At 43.4% G+C, this 25140-nt stretch overlaps 1 protein-coding gene across 1 annotated transcript in view; it reads right to left on the reverse strand.

Annotated features, from left to right (window-relative positions):
* The window catches only part of CACNA2D3 (calcium voltage-gated channel auxiliary subunit alpha2delta 3), a 776419-nt gene that overhangs the window by 734154 nt on the left and 17125 nt on the right, over positions 1-25140 (reverse strand). The window lies entirely within an intron of this gene.

Here is a 25140-nt window from a genome sequence, read left to right on the forward strand (position 1 = left end):
GCAGGAACAGAATTGATGGGTATTGTTTACCATGGCCCAGGGCCTGGGGTAAGTGCTTTGCACACTTTCATTGAATCTGCACAAGGACCCTGAGAGGAATTTAAGTCACACAGAGAGTAGCTAACTTGTCAGAGGTCACACAGCCTGGAAGTGGCAGGCTGGGGCTCTCACTGAGCTCTCATCTGTGCTGCTCAGAGCTGGGCACTACCATGAACACCACCCAGAGGAAGGATGGGCAGGGACTAAGGACACCAAACCATCCCTCCCCTCGTCACAAAGTGCCCACCTACTAAGGCCTTCAGGAGACGCATCAAGGACCGGAAGGTTACCACACCTTCCCTTCCTAAACTTTCAAATGACCTGAAAATGGACCCCAAAGGGAAAAGTTCCTTCCAAGACTTAGGAGCTGTCTAGACAAAGGCCAGATACATAAATCTGAAAGGAAATTTCGGGGTCAAGAAATCAAAATGACAAAGGTAATTCCCATCAGCTCCCCAGGAGGAGGGAAAGGTGAGCGGAAAGCCTAGCTTCAGGTGAGCTCCAACTGCTTGCTTGGTGAGTTAATCCCTTACCACAACAGGGAACTGTTTGTTTTGCACTTTGGTTGTGGAGGGAGTACTCCAGATGCCTACCAGATAGACATGTGAACTCCTGGAATCATAAAGGAAGAGGCAGGGCAGGATGTAAGATCCCACAGGAAAGGCAGGGGACACCTGGGTCTCAGCTGATTCCCCTAATACACAGTAAAGGTGACATGAAGCCATCTTTCTCACCAGAGAGCCTTGGCTCATGCTGGTCCCTCTGCCAGGAGTATCCTATTCCTGTCTCCCCAGCATCTCCATACCTGGCTAACACCTACTTAATGTTGAGTCTCTACCAAGGAGTCACCTCCTTCCCTGACCTGATTGGGTTAGGCACCTTGTTAGGTGCTGCTATGCCCTCTGGGCTGACCTCTATCCAGGAACCAACCACACTATACTAAAATTGACTGTTCACTAGTCTTTTCCCCAACTAGACCATGTGGTCTGTGTGGGAAGGGGCTGAGTATCTGACATCGTGCCCATCATGGTGGATGTATAGATGCATTGCCACCTCCTTGTCCTGCAGGTCTCAGCTTACTCATCACTCTGGGGACTATGCTACCACAGCCCTCTCCTATCCAGCTCTCACTTCAGTGGCACTGTTATATTTGTTTCCCCAGGGGATCTTCCTAAAAAGCAAACTAGATGTCATTACCCACTCAAAAACCTCCAGTGACTCGCAGGTGGAGTGTGTTGCTTGTTTATAACTGTTCTACCCCTTCCCCTGTGAGGACTGTCACTCCTACCCCACTGACATCAGGTTTGGCTGTGTGACTTATTTTAGACAATGAAATATGAGAAGTGACGTGCCCACTTCAAAGCAGTAGGTTTATGAACTATTGTGGATTGCTCTCTCTAGCTGCTGCCAGGACAGCACTCTCCCAAAGAAAGGTGACTTGCTCAGCTTGGATCCTGGGATGAAGAGGACGTGGAGCAGAGCCACAGTCGACCCATGAAGGTCAAATAACCATGTGGGTCGTGGTTACATGTTTGAAAGGTGGACTACAGTCATTCCTTAAAGTTTCCTGAGATTTTTCCCTCATAGTACTTATTATAATTGTTTGATGTAGGTCACTGGGATATAGTTGTTACTGCAGCAAAAGCTGATTACTACAAGCTCCCACTGCACTCAGTCTCAAATCCAAAGTCATCACCACAGCCTGGCGCCTACACACCACCTGACCCTATACTGTTTCTCCAACCTCATTTTCAACCACTCTCACTCTCACTTGTCTGCTCCAGCTATACTAGCCTTCTTACCATTTCCCAAACATGCCAACAAGATTTTTTCCAGACCTGGCACTTGCTCTCCCCTCTGTCTGGAATGTACCTAATTAGTGAGGCCTTCTTTAACAGGCTTGTCTAGAACAGCACCTCCCATTGTTCCCTATCCCTTTACCCTATTAAGTTTTCTTTACATCACTTATGGTTACAGGACATTATATTGTATAATGATTTTAACTATTTCTTATCAGTTTCTACCACCAGCAGGTAAGCTCCGTGGTCAGGGAGTACATCTATCTTATTTATCTCTGAAACCCACAGCTTAGAATAGAACCTGGCACACTGCAGACTCTCAGTAGATACTGGTTGAATAATCAATACCTGAATGCTTTACCCACTAGATTATAAGGTCCATAAGGACAGCACCCGGGATCTTCTGAGACAGATGGTAGTTCCAAAGATGGCCACAACATTTCCCATTCTACATGTTCTTTCTAAAATCTTACCACTCCCTCATCTTGAATGTGGGTGGACCTTTACTGTTTCAACCAACATGGCAGAAGTGATGCCAAGTAATGCCAAGACTTTTCAGACTAGGTCCTAAAATTCCATTCACTTCTTCCTTGTTCTCCTGGAACTCAACTGTCACATTGTGAGGCTCCTACCCAGAGAGACCACATAGAGAGGCTACATGTAGGGCTTCTGTCCATAGCCCAGCTGAGGTCCCAGTATATACATGTGAGTGGAACTGCCTCCAGACAACTTCAACCCCAGCCTCCAGGTGATTCCCAGGTTCCAAGTCTTCTTAGATGAGGTCACAGCAGAAACAAGCCACGCTGCTGTGTTCAAATTCCTGACCCTTGTCCTGAGTAGGACAAAATGAAGCTTTGGGATGTCTTGTTACTCAGCAATTGTGTCTGAAACATCTCTATTCCTAGCACATGACACAAATCCAGCACATAGCAGGCACTCAACAAATATCCTGAGTGAAAGACTGTCTCTGGTCCAGTGTCCTTCGAGACTAAATTCCATCTTTTGCCTTGTCTCTAACAAGTCATAGGGAAGAGCACTGTCCATGACCTGAACCCCTCCAGGATTCCTAGGGGTCCATACACCTCCAAAATGGCCTTGACCGTGAAGGTGAACAAAGATTATGAGCCAGTGAACCTCTGTGCCCGTGGCTGGGAAGGTATAAAAACACAGAGTGGCTACCCTCCAAAGAGCGATTATCACTGTCTTAATGTTAAGGAATAATGAGACTTAGAAACTCTAACTAGGCTGGCTTTGGTTCAGCCTTCACTATATATATATATTTCCTAAAGGAGCCTCATGTCAAGGTACACAATGGAAACAGGATGGAAGCCTAAGAATGATGACTTTCATATCATGATATCCTACAGGCTGTGAGGCTGCTGCCTCAAACAATCATGAAAACAGAAGGAAAGTCACAAAAACTTGAACTGGTTTTTAAGGTCCTGGGGCCGAAACTTTGTCATCAGTAGCTCTTTTATTCCCTCTTAAGCTTCATTTTGAGCAGCACATATGACATTCAGTTACTGATTCCTGTGCTAAAGCAGAGGCTGATGAACTGTGCAGCTAAAGAGAACCAAGCTTCAGGGACCCTCGCATGGGCCCCTCCCAGGAGACCTAGCATTGTGTTCACACGCATATGCTTTTGTCAAATTAAGACAAGTGAGATATTTGAACTTCAGTTGGCTAAGACCACTGTCTCCTTTGCTCCAAATTGGCCTCAACCATACTTCTCTCCCCGCTGGGGGACACTGGTGTGGCTGGGGGCTTGTAGGGATATAAAGGAGAAGCTGAGTTAGAGGTCCATTCAGTTGGAGTGTAGAGGGCTGTATGTATGTCTTATTTCCTTGCATAGTCATTGCTGGTTAGTAATTAATAATACCGTGGGATTCACACAAAGCTTTGTGTGCCTTTGAAGGGAATAATCCTAACACTGCATGATACTGTGTTTCATATGCTTATGAATCTCATAGCAGGTGGCCATCCTCCAGCACTTGCCAGCAGGTGGCACTCTCCCACCTGCACCCAGGTTCCCTTTCCAACCGCCTTGCCCCAGCTGCCCCAGCTGCCACTGCCCTCCATCCACATTGGCCTCTCCTGCTGGATCTCGCCTTTGCTCACATGCTTCCTTCGGCTGAAATGGTCTCATCCAGTCACATTTTCTTCAGGCCATTTAATTTCTTACTCCTTTGACACAAAGTACTGATCTCAGTGAAAAACAGCATAAATCTCATAAAAACTCCTGGAAAATGAGGACATTGATGACAAAGTGGTTAATGAGTATCTTCAATTCAAAGGACATTTAAGATTAGTCATTACACAGAAAATTGGAAATGCCCTTAAGTCTCACAGCTCATGTATGAAAGAAATTTGATAGAGGTTTTCCCAAACTTGACAAGCCTAAAAATGCATGTGACAATACCAGTAACAAGTATTAAATCTGAAAGGAAGCTTTCTAAACCATAAATAATAAAAGTCAAATTTCTATTATCCATTCCAGAACTGTGGTTCTCACCCAGGGCTTTTACCAAATACTATTGCCTGGGTCCCAGTGAGTCTGATTTAATTTGTCTAGGGAGCATCCTGGGCTTCAGGATTCTTAATAGTTCCCAGATTATGCTATTGGGCATACCATGTGTAGAACTACTGCCAAAAAAAGAATGAATCATCGTTCTATTTTCTCCATAGAAAACAATATTACAAAAATCATCATCATATGAAGAGCAGATCAATGAGCATTCAGCCAAAAACTGTAGGAAAAAAAAGATTTTGGAGCATATCAGCAATTAATTAAATGATAACAATAATAATAATTTTATTTTCTGGATTTGCACTGTTTATGATATGCTTGTTACAAAAATGACACAACTTTTAAATTAAATAGTGTGTTGTTATTTCTTGTGTACTCATACATTTGTGTTCTGTTTCATGAAGTATATACCCCATACTGTATGAGCTTGAGTTCTCCCCTGGGAAAAGAGCAAATTTTGTGTGTGTTGTTTTTCAAAATAGGTAGATGCCATTAGCCAAGGAAGGCAAAGAACTTGGTGGGTAACAAATCCAAACTACTCCCAAGAAGACTAGATATTGAATCAACATTTATCAGCACTGAGTCTATAAGAATTTGATAATTCTGTCATATTTGTCTCCATATTCAGCACAAGCCTGGTACATAAGAGGCACTAAAGAGAAATTTGTTAATTTTTTTTTACTCAGCACCTCCTTGACTACTGAATATATTACAACTTTGCAGAATATAATTGTTGTGAATTTGAATTTTAAGTTTTTTATTTAAATTGATCCCCCATTACACAAACACTAAAAGGGACTGTTATGAAGAATGATAAAGGACAAAAAACTGTGCATCCCAAATCACTGCAATCAAGTTAAAAAAAAATCTGCACTGAGCAAGAAAAAAATCTAAAAGAAAATAAAAATGACAACATGTTCATAGTAGTGTTATTTGGGTATAAAATTATGGATTATTTTTTCTCTGCTTTCTATAGTTCCCCATTTTCCAAATTTTTATGAATGATCATTTACTAGCTTAATGATGACTGAATCAGCCAAGACCTCAACAGGAAATAAATGACAAAGCAAACTGCAACAATTTGAAGAGTGTTTGGTTCAGAGGGATGATTTAAAGTGGAGGGACTGACAGAGCTTCTACTGTCTGAAACATGGCAGTTGCTATGCGGGATGATCAAGACACATGACCCTTAGAGGCTTCTTCTCCTCAGAAGTGACACGCATTACCTCCACTCATCTTCCATCAGCCAAAAACAAGTGATATGGCCACACTTAACTTTAACATCCCAGAGGGAGGACAAATGGAATATTTGTGTGCATCACTAGAGATCATCACAGGGAAAGATCCAGACAGCCTGTTTGCATTTCTGCAAATGAGTGGGTCTGACACAAAACTCAAAGCAGCACAAAGTTTCGGAAGTGTTTGCTGGGTGAAGAAATGAAAATCATTGCCCCCAAGGGCTCTCCACTACCTCAGACAACACAGATGCAGCACAGTGGGTGATACCATGTAGGATCTTGATCAAACCCTTGAAAGACAGAAAAAACACTGCCAACCCTTGAAAACTGAGCATGGCCATCTGATTCTGAGAAGCCAGTTCTGCATTGACACACTTGTTATTCAAGATTCGATATAAAAAGGAAAAGTTGGTTTATCCTGGAGAAAAGATGCACCACATGATTTTGTCTGGGGTGGGTCAGATGCAGGAAGCCCACCACACACTGCTCTGGAAGCTCGAGATGGACTTCTTTCTGGCAAGCAGTGAACTCCAGTATATTGTTCAAAGACAGAATCAGTACTGAAAGTGTTTTTAAGTTGGTCTGGAATAAAATTCCAACAGAAGACATCTGAAATTAAATGGCTCAGAAAAGAGGCTAAATTAGCAGGTATGGGGATTTTTGTAGCTGCACCCAGAATGACCTCATAGCTACCACTGGAAGATACACCCCCTAGAGAGCCAAATAAAAGCCTACAGAAATAGCGAGCCAGGGGGCTCCTAATATCTACCCAGCCCCTGCCAAAGAATCACAACGCTCTAAGCAGCCAGACTGCAGGAAGCAGAGATTGCAGACAACACAGCAGAGGGGACAATCTTGGTGCAGCACATTGGAGCTACTATGCCTCCCACCCTGGCTGGCAGTTTCCTTCTGAAATAGTGCATCTCCTTTTAAAATTATATGTTGCTTCTCCCCCTCCTCAAAGAACTTCTGAATGTAATGATTACAAGGAAGTTGCTGACTGAAAAAAGCCTTTGCAAAGAGAATTTCCCCTCTTTCTTCTTACTGTTCCCACTCAAGTCATCATCTTTGTTCAACACATCCATCATCTTTTGCTTGAAGAGGAAATCACTCCAGCAAAGGGGCTAGGGGCCTTTGCTGACTTGCAAAGCATTCAGAGGCTTTGGTGAGTGTGTTAGCTATCTATTGCTGTATAAAAAGACACCCCCAAAACCTAGTGGCTTAAAACAATAATGGTCATTTACCTCTTATGGTTTCTGTGGGGCAGGAATTGGGGAAAGACTCAGCTGAGCAGTTCTTATATGGGGTCTCACAAGTGACTACCGTCAGATCTCAGCTGGGGATGGTGTCACTTAAAGGTGAGACCAGGTTAGAGGATCCACTTTTAAAATGGCTCACTCACCTGACTAGCAAATCAGTGCTGGCTGTTGGCCAGAGGCCTCAGCTTCTCTCCACGTGGGCCCCTCATGCCATGGTAGCTAGCTCCTGCAGAGAGCAAGGGATCCTAGAGACCAAGGTGGAGACCAAGCCTCGAAAGTCACAAATCGTCCCTTCTGCCAGAAAGGACCAGCCCTGATTCAGTGAAAGAGAGAACCATGCAAGAACATAAAGACCAGGAGGCAATAGGGGTCATCTTGGAGTCTAGCTCCCAGGGAGTCAAAGAGACCCACCATAAGGCACTATGGGTGGAGCAGAGGCAATTTATGCCCTGCCCACATCCACCCAACTTCCAACTGAGCAGGGAGTTCTGAGGGTTAACTGTCTCCCAGGAGCAGCCCTCAATCAATGGCTGATGGGCATCGGTGTGTAAATGCCCCAGCTCCCTCACCCTTTGAGTGGGCTAATTCTACAGTACGTATACTACACTGGCTCCCAGAGTTGCCCAGGGAATTACACTCCAGTGCCCACAGTGGTGATGGTCTTAATAAGGCACCCTTTATTATCTGCCTTCTCATCCTTTTCTCACTTCCCCACTTTCCTATTGCTGTTTCCTGGGATCACCTTATAAATAAACTATATGCGCTCAGATCACTAACTCAAGTTCTGCCTCTGGGACCCAATCCAAGGCAAGGAGGGGACTGAAAAGTTTCCTGTATTCACGGAGCTTTCTTTGAGCTAGGGAGACATAAAAAATGCACACAAATCAGGCTTCTTAGCTTCAAAAAACAAGCAATAAGCTAATATTAGCAATTATGTTCCTAGAGAAAATACTGTGTTTGACAAAACCTCAGTTGGCAAGATCACATGAAAAACAGGACTAGCAGGGTAACAATAAAAGTGATATTCTATGTATTTTTAAACTACAGTAAATGAAAGTTCTGGAAGGTATCTATTTCCAAAACAAACAAAATGTGTTCAGGCTGAATATTTGCTCCAGGAAGCAGCCTTACTCCTGAATGACCTTCCTCAGTTGCCCCATAGTCATGGCTCTGGTATGGGACCTGCTACAGATAGAGAAAGCAAACTTATGGCTATCACGGGAGAAGCGGGTGGGGAGGGATAAACTGGGAGTTCCAGGCTTGCAGATACTAACTACTGTACAGAAAATAAACAACAAAGAGGGGAGCTCAGTGGGTTCAAACCCCAGTAATTCCATTAAAAAATAATGGTAAATAAATAAACAAACAAACCTAATTATCTCCTCCCAGAAAAAAAAGAAAAAAATCCTACTGTATAGCACAGGGAACTATATTCAATATCTTGTAATAGCCTATAATGGAAAAGAATATGAATATAACAAGATCTTATTGTCTATGTCTACCCCTATGTCTATGAGTCTATTTCTGTTTTGTGAATAAGTTCATTTGTGCCATGTTTTAGATTCAACGTATAAGTGGCACCATACAATATTTGTATTTGCCTGACACTTCACTTAGTATGATAAACTCTAAGTCCTCCCAAGTTGCTGCAAATGGCATTATTTCATTCTTTTTTACAGCCGAGTAGTATTCCATTGTGTGTGTGTGTGTGTGTGTGTGTGTGTGTGTGTGTGTGTGTGTGTGTACCCAGGACCTTGTGCATGCTATAGGCAGGCACCCTACCACTGAGCTATCCCCTCCCCCATTATTTGTAAGTATTTTAATGCAGTTTTAAAAGGGATTTTTTTCTTATTTTCCTTTTCTGATTTTATTGTTAATGTAAAGAAATGGAAGAGATTTCTGTATGTTAATCTTGTATCCTGCTACCTTGCTGAGTTCGTTTATCATCTCTATTACTTTGTGTGTGAGTCTTTAGGGTGAGATAACCCCAAATTAAATAGCATTCATCCACGTCATGAGGGAGTTTTCCTCTCTACAACTTGCTTTTCATTCTTTTGATTATGTTAAAGAAAAAAAAAGGAACATCAATGCTGCGTTCAAGGTTATCTTTAACAATTTATCAATATGATCCTCTTTATCTCACAATGTCCCTTGCCACTCGGCTGAGGTCACTTTATCGTTCTAGCCAACGGAGTTAAGCAGAAGTGATGTGTGTCCCTTCTGAGCTGAGGCACATAGAGCCTCACCCTCTCTTCCCTTTCCACAGCAACTGACAGGCATGTGATGTGATGGTGGATCCAAGATGGAACTGGCCTACAGTCCTGGGTAGAGATTCAGGACAGACATGACCCTGGAGTGTCATCCACCCTCAGCAGTCTCTGTGCGAATTCCTTTGTTGGGGGAAGCCATGAGATTCTAAGGTGTATTTGTTATTGCGCCATAGCCTACCACAGCCCTGACCAATAAAACCACCTCTCCAAAGTTTTTTCTAAGGCCTCAAGCAAAGAGCTTTCAGAAGGCAAAACTAGCCATCTAGAACTTAATACAATTGGTTTGTTTTCATACAGTTACTTGCACTGCTATGAAGTGGTTTGTGATAAGGGTTTGTGATTTATTTATAGTACTAATACAAGGTTTCCATTTAAATAATTTTGATGCTTTTAAAAAATACGTTCGTATATAGAAAAACAGTAAAGCCATTAAGGTAAAACCAAATGACTGAAGTGTAGGAAATACGGCATTGACCTCACAGAGGGAGAGGAAATCACAGTGACACATGCTTTTGTTGACAGCACTGTCCATCGGCAACAAGATCATGGATTTTTTTAATGTGACTGTAAAACACAATGCCACATTGCCTCAAAATCGGATTGGATAAAACCTCATTTAGCCAGACATCACAGAGGAGGCTGGGTAAATAATACCAGAGGGAGGATCAGAGCAGAGATGCCTAGAGGTTGATGGCTGTCTGTGGGACAGGTTCCTGGAAGAAAAAAAACTAGACAGGCATATTGGCTGCAATTGGGGAGACAAAAATAATTTGGGGGAAGAAATAGTAAGAGGCATTCGAGGTATAGAATATACTACTTGTAATGTGGTAGCAAAGCAGTACAATGGTTAAAGATACAGGTTCCTAAGCCCAAGAACCATGGATTCAGATCTGATTCCTATCCTTGATTTTGGGCAAGTTACTTTACCTCCCTGGGCTTAATTTTCATATGTAAAATGAAGATAGTAAGAGTACCTGCCTAATCAGGTTACTGGGAATATTAAATGAGTTATTACTTGTAAGTGCTTTGATTAGTGCCTTGTACGTAACAAATGCAACAGAAGTATTAGCTATGTCTTTTTTCCTTTTTTTTTTTTAAACCTGGTACATAGTAGGACCTTAGCAAAACTGAATTAGAATGAAAGAAAATAATGATTTGTATGGAAAATAGAATTCAAATTAGCTAGTTGGATTACAAGAGCCATTTTGTTCATCTATTCTAGAGATTTAAATAATAATAATTATATATATATATATATGTGTGATATATATATCCTTCTAATCATATATTAATACAAATCCCCATAGTTTGCAGCTAAAAAGCCGTGACCAGGTCTGTAATTCAGTATTTGATTGTCTCTACCATTTTACTTAGGCTTTAGTTCTTTGTTGGCTGAGTGCCCATGCCGCTCCAAATGGAGGCTCGGAAAGGGTGTTAGATCACATTTCACTTTATTGTGAGGACTGCACCAGCCAAATCCCAGCAGAAAAGGTTAAGTATTGTTCTACAGAACTTTTTCAGGCTGCACGTGGCAATCCAATAATAAGAGGTAATAAAATTAATTTAGTGGGTTGGAACTACCATGTTTTAAATAGAATTAAAAGGTCAGTGCAATGCACATACAAGAAAAACAATTGCCACACACACGCATGCACAGACACAACTTTGGGTGTTGTGGTTCATGTTAAAAAGTTCAAAAGATGAACTATAGCCCCTTTAAGGTCTCTATTCATTAGTAATTATGTATCTATTCCTTTATTTAGCATCTGTCCAACCAGCAGCCCCAACCATATTCCTTGAGACCATTTTGTCTTGTTCATCATTCACAAACAACAACATGAGCACAGTGCCTGACACATGGCACATATTCAATAATGTTGACTGAATAAATGAGATTTAAGTTATTCCACAAGCCCCACAAACCTAGAGTCCACCCATTTCTCAGTAAATGTATTATACTCCAAAATATATTGTGTGCATTTCTCCTTTCCTATTTCCTTTCACTGTCTTCAACTAAAGGGATTCAGGTGGCACTGACTGGTTGCTCTATCAAGTGTGGTCAGCAGTCAGCGCCTACACCTATGATCCTAACCTTCCCCAGGAGACCACTGTTTTCTATTTACAGATGTGGACACTGAGGCCCAGAGCAGTGACTGCCCAAGGTCACAGAACTGCCATGTGTCACTATAATCTGATACCCACCACTCTGCATAGTCTATGGGTACTCAACACAGAGGAACTTGCCTACATTCTCCTCCAGAAGGAGACTGGGGTCTCAGTGGACCATTGGTCCATTTACACAATACAGTGATCTCATGAGGAAACTAAGTGTGATGAAGTGCTTCCAAGACCCTCAATGTCTGGATATATCACTAGTGTCACCTATGTGGGTCCAATTTAGACACAGCTCCCTCCCAGGGGAACTCTATTTCCCTCTACCAAGTCTGTAAAACAAGAGGGGCTGTCTCAGCTATCTGATCACAATACATAGGTGCAGAGTCATACAACCCAACCTTTTTTTTCTGTCGCACAGAAATAAAAATTCTTCTAGTATTAAAAAGATCAGTCATAGGTTGTACTTAAAAATATCTATAAATGTCTCTTTAAAATATTTGCCCGTGTGTTTTTGTTCTATAAACACCATTAAAAATTAAGAAGGGAAGACAGGACAATGACATTCTGAAGTTTCATTTTGCCTTTGCCTCGCCCCTCTGGGGCCTTGAGTGATTCACTTCTTTCTCAGTTTGTCCATCTCCCATCTTGTGGTTCCTTAGACCACAGAGTGGACAAATGACCAACTTCTGAGAAACATGTATTTACCCCTCAAAAAATATCTGAGGTACATCCTATGTGCTAGACTGTGTGAGGCTTATTCGGTTCACATGCATTTAACCAGAGATTTTTGAAAAGAAGCCAAACTGTCTTGTGGATTTTTTTAAATTAAATAAATGGTTGGATGGATGCGTAGATAAAAGGATGAGCATCATTTTAAAGCCCCACCAAATAAGAGGATCTGTCAATAGAAGTGTTTTAAAGAAACAGGCACAAGCTCAATGGTCAAAACATCCCAGGTGTGGCATTTAATATAAACTCAGTTTCAGAACAGTGTTCCCTCTAGAGATGAGTGTTTCATTTAATGTCATTTGCTTCAAGGAATATTAACCACTACTATCCTGTCATCTACTCACCCATCCATCCTTCCATCATCTATTCATCAATCCATCCATTCATCCACCCAACCACCAATCCATTCACCCATTTCTCCATTCATCAGTCTACCCAACCATCCGTCTGCCCAATCATCCATCTATCTGTTCCTTCACCCAACTAACCATCCACCCCTCTATCCAACCCTCCCTTCCTCCCTCTTACCATTCACCCTTCCCTCCCTCCATCCATTTACCATTCATCCATCCACTGATCCAATCCATTCTTTCATCCATCCATTCACCCATCCCTCTCTCTTCCTCCCTCCATCCATTTATTCATCCATCCATCATATATTAAGCACCAATTCTGCAGCTACTTGAAGAGCTATCTCTTCTTAGAATACTCTCCAGTCCTGGCTGAATTACAATTATCACTTTGTCTATTACTCTATAATGTTTTTATTTTAGTAGATGACTTGTGTCTCTCCCTGGGAAATGTGACCATAGCTCTATTATATAAGGGAATTAAGTTACAATAATCACAATAATAGAAATAATAATGATGTTACCACTTTTTGAGAATTTACTATGTCCAGATTATTTGATGAACCCTCCTAATGGCTCCCAGACACACGAGAATCATCCCTCGCTTAGACCCCATGGGCACACTGTGTTGAAGAAACAAGGCCAGAATGAGATGCCAGCCCTGTCCATACCCTGCCCATGTTCTCAGGAGAGGGAGGCGGTTGGGGAGGGAAGATGGGGTTTCATTCATTCCCATTCTCCTGCCCCTGGAATAAGACTATCCCATCTGCCTATCATTTTCATTGTATTTTTTCTTTAAAATCTTCAGAACATTTCCTCAAAGCGTAGACCTTTAACATTTAAAGTAAAAACTAAAAGGGAGAAACTAGAAAATGACAAATTTAGTAGGCAAGCTGCATCTTAACTCATTGGAGTTTTAGGGGCTTTTTGTATTTTTGTTTTTGTTCTTTCTCTCCAGGAACAACCAGAAGTCTTTTTTTTTTCCTACATAGGAGAGCAGAACTTCAAAACTGAACTTTCCCCAAGAAGTCTGCTTCTATTCTTTCTATGTTTGTATGTGTCTCCATATAAGACAGGCAGACAGAAGTTTCTTCAGGAGAACCCCTCTGTTACCAAAATAACACAAAACGAATCATCCTTTCAAGAGCCAGAAACCAAATCAATATTCCCCTTAACTGGACTTCTGGTAAACCTCAGAGCATGAGCGGGTACCCTAGGATGTCCTGTGGGCATGCAAAACTCGGCATGTCTGGATCCAAACTTGTCACCTTCAGTCCACAAACTGCTCCTCTTCTTGTGTTTTCCTTGTTTGGCTCTGGAAACCACCCAATCTCTGAAGGCCCTGCCCTGAGCCCCAAAGATCAGAGGGCCCCCCTCTAGCCTTCCTCCTGCCATGTCCCTCCCAAAGAGGAAAAGGATCTACAGGCACAAGGGGACGTGTCCCTACCCTACCCCATAACAGCACTCTTCCCCATCTGCAGTTTGCTCCAGTACCTAGAATCCTGAAATTCCCTGTCCAAAAACCTGCCCGGGTCCCTTCCCCAGATGGTCCCCCTGACAGCAGACAACATTACCAAAGTGCAGCCCTAGGCCTTGGGTAGCCAAGAGGTGGCTGGTTGTGAATAGGGAGGATGGAGGTAGCATAGACGTGCAGCTTGGACTGTCTACACATGTGTGTGTGTGTAAGACCCCTCACAGTCCCAGTCAGAGCCAGGGGTGGGTGGGAGAGAAAGGAGTCCAGCCACAGGCCAGAAGTCTCAATCTATGCTCCTTCCCTGAGCCCACAAATGTTACGGACAGGCCTGGATTCAGCCTCTGAAACATCTCCCAGGTGGCTATTCTCCCAGCTCTCATTGCCCTGGTATAAAACCTTTATCACCAGACTTCCTGACTCTACCCAGGACCCCCCATCCTTTCCTATGACCTACACTGACTGGTGTTTGAGTTGTCATAAAACACAAAACTTGTCAGATCCTGTCCTCATCCTCCCCTCATGGTTTAAGCCTCCTACTTGGCATGGAAGCAAGTCCACCCGCCCCTGGCTCCTGCCCACCTCACCAGCTCCATGTCCCCTTTCTCCTCTGTACTGCACCTGTACGCAGGGCTCAGACCACAGCAGAATCCGGGCCCTCTGTCTCGCACATCATAATCTCCAGGCCATCCTTCAGCCTGGGATACAGCCTCTACTTGACAAGCCTGTTCCAGCTGCCATGTCCTGGTTGATTCAACAGTCTCCTCTTTTTTTTTGAGGTCTCCTGAACCCCAGAAGATTGAACCAGGTGGCTGCTCTGTCACTGGGGCTGCAGTCTGTGTACTAGAAGGTATTTCTGACTGCTCTGAGTTCTTGTTCTGTGTCTACCTGTCCCACTGCACTGTGAGCCCCTAGCTTGGTCACTGCATCCCAGCCCTGTGTGTGGCACTTGGAGGGGCAGCAAGAATGGAGAAAAGGTCTGAGGCTGAGAGGCTCTGGGCACCTCAAGGAGCATATGTGAAGCATCATGGAAGCCAGCCATACAAGAACTGACCAATCATAAACTCTTCCTGAAAACTTTGGAAAAGCTCACCTTGGCTCTCAGTGAAGCAGACAGTAAAGTAGGACAAGAAAAGCAAACCTTATATCAGGAGGTATATGTATTAACACTGTAACTCTAATCAAAATCTTACAATTATCTCCACTTCAAGGATGAAGAAATAAGAGACTCAGAGAGATTATATCACTTGCCCAAGAACACAGAGTATGGAAGAGTCAGAATCTGACCCAGGCAGTTTGGCTCCAAAGTCTGTTGTCTTTTCTTCTGCATAGCACCACTGACAGTAGCAGAGAAGAATAAAGGGTCTGTTTGGGTCTCTCTTTTACCAGAACCTCATGGGAAATTCTCCAAGCAAGGGCTTCTTACATGGAAACAACCTAAATGTCCATCAACAGATGGCTGGATAAAGAAGTTGTGGTATATTTATACCGTGGAATACTACTCAGCCATCAAAAATAATAAAATAATGCCATTTGCAGCAACATGGATAGACCTGGAGATTGTCACTCTAAGTGAAGTAAGCCAGAAAGAGAAAGAATAATACCATATGATGTCACTTATATGTGGAATCAAAAAAAAAAAAAAAGACAAATGAACTTATTTACAAAACAGAAAAAGACTCACAGACATAGAAAACAAACTTATGGTTACCAGGGGGGAAGGGAGTGGGAGGGGATAAATTAAGAGTTTGAGATTTGCAGATAGTAATATATATAAAATAGACAAACAACAAGTTCATACTGTATAGCACAGGGTACTATATTCAATATCTTATGGTGAACTTACAGTAAAGAGGAATATGAAAACAAATATATGTGTGTGTGTGTGTATATATATATATGTATGTTCATGTATGACTGAAGCATTATTCTGTACACCAGAAATTGACACAACATTGTAAACTGACCATATTTCAATTAAAAAAATATATATATATTTATATATATACAAGCAAAGGCTTCTCTGCTGCCTTTCACCTGCTAATGCTCTGTACACCAAATACTGGTTTTTAAAAGAATCAGAAGACTAATGCATCCTCTGTGCCGGGCACTATAGTGATCGCCTTAAATGCACGAGTTCCTTGCTCTTCACGACACCCTCATGACACTGAAGCTATTGTTTCCCCATTTTACAGATGGAGAGACTGAGCTCCTAAAGAGTGAAGCCCAAGGAATACAGCCAGTAAACAATGCAAGGGGAGTTCACAGCAGTACCCTCATCCCCAGCTCTTACCCTGACATTTATTTTTCATCTTTTTGGATAGCTGTGCACTGATTCCCTTGGAAAGGTGTGGGGTTTGAATGCAGAAAGAACTAACTAGAAATCAAAGTACATTATTAGCATTATTCACTAAAGAGGGGAAACTTTCATTCTTCTCTGACCTGCAACACAGGCAAGAAAAGACCGTGAGACATCCTGAGCTTAGGCCTTGGCCATGGCTAGGATAGTCAATCCCCAAAGCGAGGAGAAGCCGTTTGGCCAGTGGATCTGTCCAAAGCAGAGATGGAGCCCAGTAGCAGCCTCGCGTCTGACTCTTGCTGCCACCCTGTGACGAACTGCTGCAATTACAGGCAGGGAATTGCAGCCGACCAGCCGGGTCTGGGACAGAGGGGGCCCCCAACACTGATTCCCCCGGAGAATCCCTCTGGCTTGCCCTCCCAAGAGATTTGGAGGCTTGGGTAGCTCAAAAAGACTAGTGGGGGGGGGGCCTGTCCCCAGCCCCCAGGGAAGCAGATCCCACGCATGTGTGGCCAGCAAGGTATGGGGACTGAGGAAGACGAAGCCCCAGGGAAGACCTCACCTCCCTGCTGGGGCACCCAGGCTCAAATGCCCTCCAAAGGGTGATGTCCCAAGTCTTCTGGGCAGGCTCTTGGGTACATAGCCAGCTGCCATGCCCGAGACCTTGGAGACCCTGTGACCCTGCTGCTGCTGTACTATGGGGGAGCAAGGAGGCCCCCACTGCCCTCTTGGGGGAGGTGGTAGGCACAGAGCACACTCATTGAGCTGGGTCGTAACTTTTTGGAGGCTGAGTTCTCCTACCACACCCTTTCCTTAACATACTCTGAATTGTGGACTTATTTTTCATAGTGAGGTGTTTCCTCTGGAGCCAGAGTAGGAAGCCCAGAGCCCCCAAGGTCAGGGAAACATCTCGGGTGTAGACCCAAAACAGAATAGCAAAGGGCTGAAGTTAGGCCTTTGGAGTTGGACAGATATGAGTACAAGCTCGCACTGTGGGTCACGCCATGTGCGCCCTGAACTGGCACTTCCTAAGCACAGCTCCTGGTCTGTATGATGCTCCCTGCGGTCCTCAGGAGGATTTCATGAAAAGAGTGTGGGTCCCTGTACACAGTGGTTAGTAGTTATGGGCTCCAAAACATTTGCTGTTGTCATATTTACTGCATCTCCCTCAAACGCCTTATGCTCCACATTCAAGTTGATTATGTTACTCTCTTGCCTCCGCCTCTCCAGAGTTACTTCCTGACTGTAGGACCTCAAGCAAGTTACTTGGCTACTTGTGTCTCAGTTTCCCCATCTGTAAGAGGCAAAACAGGAGCACAGCTATCTCAGAGGGAGATGGTGAGGATTAAACAATGTAAGTTCAGAACAGATCACACTACCCCGCCCAGAGAAAACTATCAAAAAAGGTTACCTCCAGTGGAGAATGCTGCCCCCCTCTGAAAAGCAGGGTGCTGGAGAGGGGGCCAGGGAGAGGGTCACAAGTGGCAGCGCCTGCCAATGGTGGAAGGGAGATTTGGGCCAGAGTTCCTCTGCAGAGAAAATGGGGCTGCAACTTCATGTCAGCTCCAAAGGGGCTCCCACCAAGCTGACAACAGGGTCCTCAATTTGTCCTCAGCAGGAGAAAGGAGAACAGTCTCCCTGCCAAGGTATAAACTGTCTCAGCCAGATTTCCTTCCAGAGGAGAGAAGAGATTTACATAACAGAGCAGCAGAACATCAGTGGGAAGAGAGACATGTCAAAAGCTGATCCAGGCAGCAAAGGCCATCAGTCACCTGGAGGGGTCCAGGGGGCGGAATACAAAGAGAAAGGGCCCAGTTTGGCTTTGCACAGTCTCCTGCTCTCCTGATTTCTGCTGCTCAGTCCATGACAGCGGTGTGGAAACTAGCCACACGCTATTAACAGTGGGTGTTGCTGGGTCCAGCTTGCAGGAAAGGTGAGGGCTCTGAGCATGTTCTGGGGAGCCTGGGGCCACCTCCAAGCCTCTCCCCAGGGTAGTGTGGCCACTCAATTCCTAAGAGACAGCAGGGCTAAAAATCTGGATGACCACCACTGAGGTCTCAACCCCCCAGGGCAGCGTACAAAGCACCACCATGAGTCACTTCATCCTCATAGCAATCCCCTTTCTGGAGGCAGGTGCAACCAGCATCTTATTTCCTGAGATCAGGGAAACAAGGCTGAGAGATTCAGTGACTTGTCTGAAGAACAACCCCACCATCCACGACTGTTTATCATTTCCTGGGGCCCTGATGGATGCATGAAGGATGCTGTAGTGCACGGAGCTCACCATGAAAAGGGACCATTTGAAGGAACCCTATCATCACCTGGCCACAGTGGGTCACTCTCACTCTCCGCACAGCCTCACCCATTCTGCCTCACAGGGAAGTCTAGTTTCTCTCCCTACCAATGTTTTCTTGTCCTGTTACATCAGTCTCTTCCCTGGAGAGTTCCCTGAGACACAGGGATATTCAGTGGCACGATGAGGTTCTGCTGTTTAGAACCACCCACATTTAGAAAGCACCTGGAATTGTTTCTTGTCTTTCTTACACATTTTAGAGATATTAAGTGGGTAAGGAGGCACTTCTCTAAAAGAAAGAAATACAATTCTTGACAATGTCTACAGCCCCAGTTTTTCAAGCTAGCAGTAAACAGCTTCTAGTTTGGCATCCAGGCTGCAGAAATTCATTTATACACATCCTGAGTGCTGTCATTTTCAAAATGCAACCCCCTGGCCTCCTGGCATTGTGTACACAAGTCGCATCTGCAAATATCTCCATTTACTCTGGGGTTGAGATACCGCTACATAATTGGCAACATACCTCATTTTATAATTAGTTCTTGGTAATTCCTATTATTACTGTTACCCTTAATTTATTTGACTGCAAAAACAACTGCACTGAGGAGACTAAGGAGGCAGCTTGTGTTCCCCCAGCCAACACTTAGATCATGGTCTATCTTTTCAAAGCCAGTATTTTAGAGTAAGAGGCCAATCCAAAAATCTCAAACTCTTTTGGGGCTCCTATGAACAAATATTTAAAGTGGCATCTGACATCCTAAGACCTCCCTCCAAACTGCACAGAAAGCTAAAACAAACACACAGGTGATCTCTGGAATATTTTAAAGCTCCATTTGTATTTGTACAGTCCAATATTTTTAGTGAATCAAATTCCTATAGTCCTAAGGAATGAAAGTTAGAATAAATAGTAAAAAATAATAACATTTGCCATTATCTGTGGCACTGAGACTCCCCCTGTAAGGATGGCTCTGAGGGTCATGATCAGGAACCAACAGAGATAAGGATGTTCATCAAAGCATTGTTTACATGGGGGGAAAACCTGGGCTTCAACCTTTGTGTCCAACATTGGAGAAAGGTGACATAAGTTACACCACACCCACATAGGAAATGTTTTGGAGCCAAAAAACAAATCATTTTAAAGAATATTAAATGACAAAGGATCATGTTCATGAGATAAAGTTAGGGGGAAAAACAAAATAATTTCCTGTCTACAGTCTGATCCTAATTTCAAGCAGCCCAAAGGAAATGCTGCAGAATGTTAACATGGTTATTCCTGAATCATAAGATTAGGAATAATTTTTTTCTTATTGTATCATTTGGTACTTTCCAGTTTTTCAAAGGAGAGATGAAATTTATTATTCATAGGAAAAAGAATTATTTAAGTGGCCCCTACCCTGCTGAAATCCACTCTGAAATGTCCTGCCATTATAAATTAGTACAATATGATCCCATTTATGTAAAATAAATATACATAAGTGTGTATGTATATGTGTGTGTGTGTGTGTGTATATATACACACACACACACACACACATATTCAAAGGAAGAAATACACCAAAATATTAACAGTAATCAGGTTAGGATAATGGGATAGCAGTTTGTCTTTATTTACTTTTCATATCTATTTCCAAAATTTTCTACAATAAATAAACTACACTGAGTAATTTTAAAAGCTATAGTTTACCACAGCTATTCTCCCTCTCAAGTGGTCATCTAACCATCTATACTTGAACACTGTAGTGCAAGGACATTCTTGTCTCTGGCACCTTTTGAAGCCCATGTGGTCACACAGACAGTTCATACCTGTAATAATGAATTTGGCATTTCTGTTGAGGGGAAGTCACCTACACGACAACTTAGACTGGCCTTGGGGCCTTTTTAGTCCTGGGAAGAAAAGCAACTAGGGAAAAATAATCTAGTCAGAGCCCAGCAGGGCTGATAGCATGACCAAGGCATGTATCAACCTTGCTCTCTACTTCCTGTGATGGGAAGAAATTCTGAAGCACAGAAATCTAGTCGTGCCCCTGCCTCTCCCGGCACCTGGAGGACCAGCGTTAGCTAGCTACTCCTTTATCACTCAGGGTTGCTGTACTTGTGCACTCTCTGGGAGGGGGACACAGTGCACCTGTCACCATGTACAACTCAACAAAGGTAGGCCGCGCTAGAAAGGTAGTGTGGTGCAATGGTTACAGACACAGACACAGACACAGGAGTCAAAAGGCCTGAGCTGAAATCCTCGCTCTATCACCTCTGAGCCAAGTGACTCTGGGAAAGTAAGTAATAGTCTCTGTGCCTCGGTTTCTTCATTGGTTAAATATGGGTAACAACAAAATATCTTGGTTGTTGTGAGGATTAAATGAGCTAATATGTACCAGGTGCTTTAATCTGTCTCTTGGTAAATGTTCAACAATTTATGTGTTATTTCAGTATACAAATATACAATTTGTATATTAGTCAGATGATCAGTGTGTGATCATCATCATCATCACAAAGTTTTTCCATAGGAAAAACAAAGATGATAAAGACAGAAAAGGGCTTCAAAAAGCTTGTGGAGCTGAGGGGAAAAGCCTAATGACGGTGCAAAGTAATTAGAAACCAAGATCAACTATGATGACCATGGGGAAGGTATAAAAGGGAAAAGAGGTAAAGATGGGAAAAGGCTTCCCAAAGGCCATAGCAACTAAGGGCCCAGGACTGAGCCCCTGGCATAGCAGGAGCTCACCAGCTGAATTAAAGAACTAGACCATGAGGACTGAAAAATCAACAGGCAGCTCTAGGGACAAGGGTGGGATTTAAGGGCAGTGGAAACAAGAAGAAGCAAAGGCTGAGAAGAAAGTGGGGAATGAGGTTTGGGATCCAGAAGTCATGCAAGGAGCTGAAACATGGGCCCAGTCGAGGTGATAAGGCCAGGCCAGGGGAGGGGAAGAAGCATCACAAAGGATTGAGCATATCATCTTCTGTCTCTTTGTCATATTAATTCCTGCCATCCCTCAGGTTTCTGCTGAAGCTCATCCCCTCACTAAAGCCTCCTCTGATCCCGGACCAGAGCAGGTCCTCTGGTCACATGCTGCAGTGTGCTTTCATGGCACTGCAGGGAGATGGGCATGCATTATCGAATTCTTTGAGTAATGCCTGATTCCCACACTAGACTGTAATCTCCGTGAGGGTGCAGACTGCATCTTCTTTCCGTTGTCCTCTACCCTAAAGCCAGCAAAATACCTAGGACAAAGTAGCAAGATGCCAAAACGTTTGTTGAATGAATGAATGAGTGAATGATGAATGAAACAATGATACATGGATGAATAAATGAAAGAAACCATGAGATTCAGATTTTCTTGTGCTCATGCTAGGGACCAACCATGGTCCAAGGCAGTGATGTTCTCTCTGGAGATACTCTCCAACTCCTCCCTACACATGAAATGGAGGAATGGAGAAAGAATGTGTTATTGATGTATTTTGACATGATGGACTAAAAGCTGCTATACAAGAAGCAAAGTATTAACAGCCATCATCTCTCAAATTTATACTGCACTATTCAAGGGCTGAATTCAAGGACTTTTTAAAAAGAACAAGTACTCCTCTTCACACTTCAGCCCCTCTGCCTCTCCTTCCCTTCTTCTCTTAACCTAGCAATCTTCCCCACAAAATGGATCTGAAAAAGAAGACAAACAGTGAAGCTTCATAGCTTATTGCAATGGGAATCTGAGGGGCTTGGGGGTAAGCTGGGAGGTTTAAATCACCATTGCAACATACAAAAGAAGATGATACCTACATAAGTAGCTCAAAGGGAAACGCTTTCCCTTACCAAGTCCCAGAAAAAGCACCTCAAATGGGGCCTTGATGGGTGTGGCCTACTTCAACATCCAGTGGGACCCTGCAGGTATTTCAGAACATACAAGCTTTTAAGGAGTTTTTCCCCCAAAGAAAGAAGAGTTACTAGCCTGTTATTTCACCACAGAATGAAAATTGACCAAACAATTAGTTTCTAAACAACCATGAGGCTGCATCTAATATGACCTAACTTCTTGGATGACATCCTGGAAAGTGCATGTGCACACACACACACACACTTCACCTTCAGATCAAAGGGGACAAATGGTGTTGCTCCCAGAAATTAAGGAAACAGTAGAGAGGAGCCAACGAGCCCCATTAGCTGATGGTCATGGCTGAGGACAGAGGAGACCTGATGGGAATCTCTGTCCTGTCCTTAATGATTGGGTCAGCTTCGCTGAGTCTGTTTTCTCAGCCTATAAAGTTCATTCTTTCCCCACACTCATTCATTTATTCTGTAAATATTTACTGATGGAGACTATTATGGCAACCAAAAATAGAGCCATGAACAAGCCCAAAGATTTTGCTCTGGGAAGCTGAAAGCCTCTGGATCAGGCAATACCACTGACCTCAGAGGTTGGGTGCATGACTCCAAAATGGTAAGAATTAAAACAATGGTAGCTGCCATTCACTGGATGCCTTACAACTGCCGGACATTGAGCTGAATTTTAGATTCATGGTCTAATGTAATCTTTACAACAGTCCAATGAGATAGGGATCACTTAAAGAAGAGGAAAATGTAAAATGAGGAGCTAAGTACCTGCTCAAGCCTGTATACTATCCACAAGTGGAGCCACAATTTGAACCTACAGCCAGTTTCCAGTGCCATGAACTTAACCCTCAGCTCCACTGCTTATATCTGGCCCAGGCAGCCGGTGTTCCTGAGATGCACGAGTCTCCTTTCCTGAGCTGCTCAGGTTACATCTCAGCCTTCTCTCCCCCAAGAGACTTCAGCTTTTCTTTCCTGGTTCCAATCATAAAAGATCACACACAGCACACTTCTTGAATGAATGCTGGCTTTTTTTTTTTTAAATTTGGCAGTTTAAAGCAATTAATGTCATTTAGGCAGGCATGTTATTAAGTCAACATTCAAGGGAGGGTGGATCAGGGGAAATGAATACACCAGGTTATATAAATATCAATTTACTCACTGTCTAAAATATCACAGAACTTCATCATATGTCAAATATTTTAGTCCCTTTTATTTTTGCCTTTTACATTCAATGATGACTCCATTCCCTGACACAAGTCTGTGGTACAAAGACTCCTGGGAAATAACATTAGCAAAATTGTAGAGGAGAATTTACCAAGATGCTACTCTGTCTTCTCTTGGCCATTTGGCTAAGTCTGCCCTGTCTTCTAAAGAGTTTGCACTGGTGTAAGTCACTGCCCCTAAGAGATTCTAAGCATCCTGAGGTAGGGCCAGCAGCATCTCCCTACTTCCCTCAACTTCAGCAGGTGCCTAGTGCAGGAAGAGACAGGGCAACAGATGTTGTTAGGATGGATGAACACTGGCAAAATGGAAAGAGGACCACTCATCTCATGGTGGAGCTGACAGGAAATAATGTAGGATCTGTTATTCTTTGGAACTGTCCTGAGTCGCAGCACTGAGGATCGTTGGAGCTCTACAAAGTGTGGGCTCAGGGAGAAGCAGTGAGCTGACTCAGGTCCATGAGCTCAGCAGTGTCAGAGCCACAGCATGATCTTGGACCTCAGACCCCCAGGCAGGGCCCTGCCCTCTCTAGCCCTGTGACCTTCTGGTCCAGCCACATGGTACCCAAACAACCAAAAAAAGAAGAAAAGAAAAGAAAAGAAGAAAAACCCAGGAAACCAAGTCAGCAATCCAGATTCAGATGGTAGGAAGATAAATTCTTAAGAAGTGGGATAAGCAAATTTATTCTCAAAAAACAAATAAATATGAACATAATAGTCACTTTCATATCTGGGGGTGATGATCCTCCTACTGGCTCTTCCATCACTAGCTTTAGGATCTTGGGCCCAGTTTCCTCAAATGCAATATGAGGGGATGGAAAAGTACTTGTGGGCTGGTTAACTTGCGAGGATTAAACTAAAGGATCTCTTCATGCACTTGCTCATTCACCAAACATTCAAGCAGTATCTCCTTGGGCCAGGTCCTGAGCATGCCAAGAAGGACAAGGCATCATTCCTGGCCTCTGAAAGATGACCCCAGGTCAGAGAGGAAATCAGAAAACAAATAACTGACCACCAGGTACAATAACAAACACCAGATGCAGTAGATGCCCCAAGAGGAGGAGGCCAATATAACATAAATGCAAAACCTCTGTAAATTCTCTTAGTGCTAAGTAAGATATCAGGTGTTTTGAAGACCACTGCTCTCTTTGTGCTCCCCAAACTTCCCTCTCCTACTCTCCTCCCTTTCTCTCACATTTCTTCCCCATTGCCCCCCCGTCATGCCACCCCCCACGTTGCCTCTGAGTTTCCCACACAGCAGCCCAGAGGTAACACTTAGGACCAACTAAGGTGGCCACTGGCAACAGGAAAAGGCAAATGTAAATATAGGAAAGAGTACAGGTGTCATGGTCAGAGAGCCCTGTGCTCAAGAACCAATGCTATCACTTACATTAGCCTTGTGACTTTGGGTAAGTCTTTTACCTCCCTGAACCTAAGTGTCCCCATCAGGAAAATGGGGCTATCACAGCACCTATCACATGGAGCTGTTGAGCGGTGAAATCAATTTATACAGAGAGCTTGGCATTGCAACTGGCTGACAAACATTAGCTAACACCATCTATCAATATTGTTGGGGAAAACCCTGCTTTAGTCTCAAAGATCAACACTACACCTTCCAGAATAAAATTAAACTACTCAATAATTTACCCTGGTAACATTTAGAGCACTGTTTTTTCCTTAACACGTGTATTAGGTTGTGAAATGAACT

The sequence above is a fragment of the Camelus ferus genome, chromosome 17, assembly GCF_009834535.1.
Source record: "Camelus ferus isolate YT-003-E chromosome 17, BCGSAC_Cfer_1.0, whole genome shotgun sequence".
NCBI lineage: Eukaryota > Metazoa > Chordata > Mammalia > Artiodactyla > Camelidae > Camelus > Camelus ferus.